Raw genomic sequence first — 5,905 nt, 5'->3', positions numbered from 1 at the left:
TTCACAATCTGTGGAAGAGAATGAGGTCCAGTGCAGGACTTCTCAGGAAGCAGGCAGGCGGCAGTGGAGAGGGCAAGTCAGCCCCACCCTGAGACCAAGACGGCCACAGTTCTACCCTCAGACATTACCAATGCAAGCTCCCCACTGTATGGATGTACAAACTGAGGCCCAGAGAAGGCAAGAAACTGGCTTGAGTTCCCACAGAGGGTTTGAAGCAGCCAGGAGTTAAATCAAGGCCCCTGGCTCCCACATCCATGCTTCATCTCTGCTTTACGAAGTTTTAAAAGGCTTGAGTTAATACTAGGAGCGATGTCTCCCAAGGGATCAGGGAATCAATTCTCTTTGAGGCCATATGAGAGGGCCCTTACATGCTGGTTGGATTCAGGCTACCGCAGCTCTCTTTTCAACAATGACTAACATTTATTAACCACATACAACGTGCCAAGCACTATTCTAAGTGCTTTCATTAACCCTCCCAACCACTGAAGTGGGTACTAGGATCAGCCCCATTATACAGGTGAAGAAACTGAGGCACAGAGAGGACTGAGTACAACTGAGGCTTGAACAAGGGTACAAGGTAGACGAGGTAGAGCTAGGATTTGAACCCAAGCAGTGCAACTCCAGAAGACGTGTCTTTAATTCCCTTATATTTGGGTTCTCCACAGGGGCCCAAGCCCAGGCCTGTGTAGGTAACCCACTGCTACCGCCAGGGACAGACCCAGAACATTGCTATAAAGATGCCAACCCAGGTGAAGCGAAACTCATGGTACAAACTAAGACGTTTCAAAGCTTATGGGTGTACTGACCCCAGTCCACTGCCCCCTCCCCAAATGCCCAGGCCCTTGCCACCTCCCCACTGCCTTCCACCACACACTACGTGCCGTCACCTCTGTCGATGGCTTGCTCTGGGCTCAGCCTTCAGACTCTGGGTCCTGGGAATCTGTGGGGAAGCGATCTCACGGAGCTTCAGGCCCTGGGAGTGTCCCCACGCGGCAGAGAAAATCTCTCAGCGGGGCCCCTTCTGCGACAGTCACAGAATCTAGGGCTGTGAGCTGGGGCAGTGCCCACAGAAAATGAAAGTGAAAGGAGGTAGGCATGGAAAAAGAAGAGGAACGCCAGCTTCTTTCTACAAAAACGGGACATTCCAGGATACTCAAAGGAGCAGACGCCAAGGGGCTTGGAAAGTCTGTGTATTTCCTATTGGTTGTTTATGCGTCTAACTCCCATCTTGGCCCAAGCGGAAGCCTGGGTTTTACTCATCCTGGCATCACTAAGCTTGGCATGGGGCTGGGCCAAGGGGAAGTACAGTGGGAACGTCCATGAATCAAAAACCCACTGAGGGAAGGGGTGGGGCTGGAACTTCCTGCGCCTGTCCTCATATGCCATCCAAAGCAAGGGAAAGGAGAAATCACCAGCTCGGAATGCTGCCAACACTTAGGCTGGAAGCCTTGCGCTGGCCAAATGAGGAAACTGAGGCAGCGAGCTTACCCATGTGTCTGGCAGCTTGGGAGGGAGGGCATCCTCAGTGCAGAGGCCACCATATACCAGAAAGGAAAATAGTTCTCTCTGGCCAAGCAGGTCTCCTTCTTGAGCCCACTGCCAAGCAGAGGAGTCAAGAGGGGAGAGGTGGGGAGACGGGAGAGGAGAGAACAGGATGGGGTAGGAAGAGCTCTGGGCTTGACCCTGGAGTGGTTCTCAGCCCCATCACCACCCCTGCCCAGGTCCTGGGGAAAAGAACTACCACCCACCCCTCCGGAAACAGCCCAGAAATGGGGTCAGCACTCTCTTTCCAACCCAATGCCTGGAGGGCATGTGTGCAGCCAGAAATTAAAGAAGTTGAAGAGTTAAGATGAGATAGGACATTCCCTGCCCCTTTTACTCAGAGGATGCCTAAGGACGGACAGCTGTTCTCTCCTCAGCATCAGGAGAGCCTGGACCACCCTCCCCGCCCCGTCAAAGATCATTAGGCTTAGAGTAGGCATGGCCAAGTCATCTGCAGGCAGGCCTTGAGCAGGAAGGCAAGGCTGAGTGGCACAGGACTGGCAGGGCTAGATTTGCCCACAGATCCCACATCTCTCCCGGGGGAACCCCCGAAAAGATGGGCAGAAGCCAGAGGTGGCCAACCAGCTGTGAAGAGCTACACAATTCTCAGCAGTTCTGGCACAGAGCCTTCACCCTCCACCATTAGCTGCACTGGGAGACCCCACCAAGCCCAGTGATCTCTGACACACCCGCAGACGTGCCAGGCCACAAGTGGACAAGCTACAGGGAAGCAGGGGCCCTTCCCAAACACTCCGAGTCTGGGTCAGCAGATGGACGCTTGAGCCACACATATCCAACTCGTGATGTCAGGGCACCTGGAGAAAGAGGGAGGCCCAAGCCAGAAGGTTTGCTGCTCTATCTCCCCACCGGTAGCTGGGAAGTCCCAACTCTGTCCTGGCCTTCTTCCGGAAACCTCAGAGGTGGGAGAATCCCCAAGGGCCAATCTGGCCAGCACCCTGTCTCTAAGAAGGCATTGTTCTTTCCCATCTTAAACATCCAGGGCAGAGGACCTGGCCTGTTGCTGTCCTCACTAACCAGCACAGGAAGTTCCTCATTATGTTGAACCAAAGTTTTTCCTGCTTCAGTTTACATTGGGAATGGGAGAAAACAGATGTCCATTCATCACCTATCTCATAAAAACTGTCCCTAAAATCCTACCTCTTGCCCCTTTACTCCCTTCTCAGACTTCCCCTCTTCAGACTAAATCAGCCTCTCTCTGTTGCCTTTTCTTCTCTGCTTCAATTACTGCAACTTTGGAGTCATCGTAGCCTTTTCTCGAGGAAGGTGAGGCCTGTGCAAAGAAAAGGGCACTTCCTTGTTGAAACAGAGGGTCAAGTGGAAGGGGTAACCCACGTGGGCACCCCTTATCCCCAAGCCCAGGCCAAGCCCTGACATCGCCCTCCCTCCTGAGACACAGCCAGTCTGGTTTCTCTGGAGCCCTGAGCCGGTTGATTTCCTTAAGTGCTGAAATCTCAGCCCGCTGGGCCACTGCAGACAGAAGAGAGGGAGGCCCTGGAAGCTCAACCGAACTGTCCTGCTCTCAGCTGGGGCCACGCCCCTGCTGGGGCAGTGGACCCATCCCTCTCACTTCCTGCGGCGTCCTCCATTCTTGCCCCCTTCACCAGGCTTCTCTCTGGGAGAGCAGTTCTCACCAGCACATACACATACTATACTTTCTGCATCTGACCCCATTTCTCTGCCCCCTTCACAGCAGGACTCCTTAGCTGTTGTCTATACTGCTGTCCTGAAGTTCTCCCCTCCTGTCCCCTCCGATCGTGTCCCCTTTGGCCGCCAGCTACTTCTGTCATGGTCACCAGTGACTTCCAGGTTGCTGGATTCTCAGCCCTCACCTCACTGGCTCCGCCAAAGGCATCTGTCATAATCACTCCCTCTTTCCTCCTTGAAGCACCTGCCTCATTGCCGTCCAGAACACCCCAACTCTCTGCTTTTTCCTCCCATCTCACTGGCCACTCTTTCTGTCTCCTTGGCTAGTTCCTAATGCTGGGAGCCCCAGAACTCTCTGGTGGGACCTCTTTTCTCTGTATCACTCTCCCTAAGTGAGCTTACCTGCTGTTATGGCTTTAAATACCAGCTATATGGTGATGAAGCCCCAAATTTTATTTCCAGCTCCAACTTCCCCACTAAACTTTTTTTTTTTTTTTTTTGCGGTACGCGGGCCTCTCACTGCTGTGGCCTCTCCCGTTGCGGAGCACAGGCTCCGGACGCGCAGGCTCAGCGGCCATGGCTCACGGGCCCAGCCGCTCCGCGGCATGTGGGATCTTCCCGGACCGGGGCACGAACCCGCGTCCCCTGCATCGGCAGGCAGACTCTCAACCACTGCGCCACCAGGGAAGCCCCCCACTAAACTTTTGCAACTGCCTAATGGACATCTTCATGTGGATGCCCAATAGGCATCGCAAACTTCACAAGCACAAAGCCAAACTCCAGATCTTCCCCCTAAACAGGTCCCATCTCAGCCGATGGCAGCTCTAAACTTGAAGATGCGCAGCCCCCAAACCCCCGAGTCACCTTTGACCCCACCTTTCTCTCACATCCCAAATTCTATCACCCACTATCTTCAAAATATATCCCAAATCTGAAAATCTGATATTTTTTCATCACCTCTATGCCATGGGTAACAAGCCCCCACGGTCTCTACCCAGAATGACAGCAGTGGTCCCCCCACTGGTCCCCCCACCCTTCTGCCCTCACCTCCCTGCATTCTCTCTCCCGTTCACAGCCAGATGAACCTGCTAACCCCTAGGTAAGAGCAGGTGACGCCTCTTCTCAAAGACCTCCAGTGGCTCTCAGTGCGCTTAGAGTGAAAACCAGAGCCCTTGCAGTGGCCATCGAGACCCCATGCAATGGATTCCCACCTCCCCACCCCTTATGTGTCTGCACTCATTTCCTACTAATCCTTCACTGGCTCCTCACCTACGCTGCTCCAGCCACGCTTGTTCCTAGAACAAGGCAGACCTGCTCCCACCTGTCATGCTTCTGCCCGAGGACCTTTGCATATGCTCTTCCCTCTGTGGGTGCACTGTCCTTTCCCCCAGTTATTCACATAGCTCCCCCCTCGCCTCCTTCAAGGCTTTGCTCGGTGGTCACCATCTCAGAGAGGCCCTCCCTGACTAAGCTATATAAAACCACAATACCCCCAGACCAATACCTCATCCCCTTTGCCTGTTTTATTAGTCTCCATAGCACTTCTTACCACCTGACATACCTTGTATTTACTTATTGGACTGCTGTCCAACTCCTTTCTAGAAAACCAACCCCATGAGGGCAGGGAATTTTGTCTGCTTTTTTCATTGCTATATCCCCAGTGTCTCATGCAGGGCACTGATCAAGATTGTGTGAATGAATAAAAGAATGAATTTACTCTGCATGGTTCCAGGAGGCAGAAGTGGAGCCAAGGGGTGGAATCTGCAAGCCACAGATTTTGACTAAATGAAGCCAGAGCTGCAGGACGCTGAACAGCGCTTCATAAGGAATGAGCTTCCCATCACTGAGCGTATGCAACAGAGGGATCCTGCGCTATGTGGGAGGTCAGTAGGCTAGATGGGGTCCCTTCCTGCCTCAGATCTCAGAGTGCCAATTGGCTAAGGGGATCTGAGTAACCAAGAGAGGGGGAGAGTGATTGGCACAGGAGAGCAGAAGCAACCAGAATGTCACTCGGGTCTTCACCAAGGGGTCAGGAGACGGGTGACATGGCAGGCTTCTCCCCTCTATGGAACAAGGATCCTGTGGCCAGGGAACAGCCCATGGGGCGATGGAGCCCACCAAAGGGAGGAGACTAAGAGCTCCAAAAGAGAGAGAGAAGCAAGAGCAAACTCAGGACCAAGGGTCCAGCTGTGGGAGGCCTCCCTGGAGGGGATGGAGGGAGGATTTTGAGTTTCCTGCAAAGCAAGTAGGACCGGATGGCTGTTCCTCAACATTAGGAGAGAAGGAGAGGATGAACAGCACAAAGGATGTGATGCCGGCAGGCCCTGGTGTGGGGGTCTGGGCAGGGGTGGGATGCAGAATGGGCAGGGGTCTCCACACCCACCACGGGGGAGGAGGAGGAGGTAGGAGACCCCCATGAGAGTCACAAGGCCACAGGCAGGGTTAGAGATCATCCAGGCGCTCTCATTTATACCCACCCATCCACAAGCAAGGTGAAAATGGGGAAACTGAGGGAGAGAGGAGGGGACTGAACAGAGAGTAGCTCCCGCTCAGACCTGAAGCCTGGCCTCCTCATTCCCAGGCCGGCCCGTGCCTCGAAACTTCAACCTGCATGTTCTGCCCCCACAAACCCCTCGATCCCCAAATCATGGTCTCTCTCCAGACCTCAGAGGCTCCTGGGGCAGAAGTTCTGCCCACT

Source organism: Globicephala melas, chromosome 19 (assembly GCF_963455315.2).
Source record: "Globicephala melas chromosome 19, mGloMel1.2, whole genome shotgun sequence".
NCBI classification, from domain to species: domain Eukaryota; kingdom Metazoa; phylum Chordata; class Mammalia; order Artiodactyla; family Delphinidae; genus Globicephala; species Globicephala melas.
The sequence above is the reverse complement of the archived record's forward strand: the minus strand, read 5'-3'. Positions refer to the sequence as shown.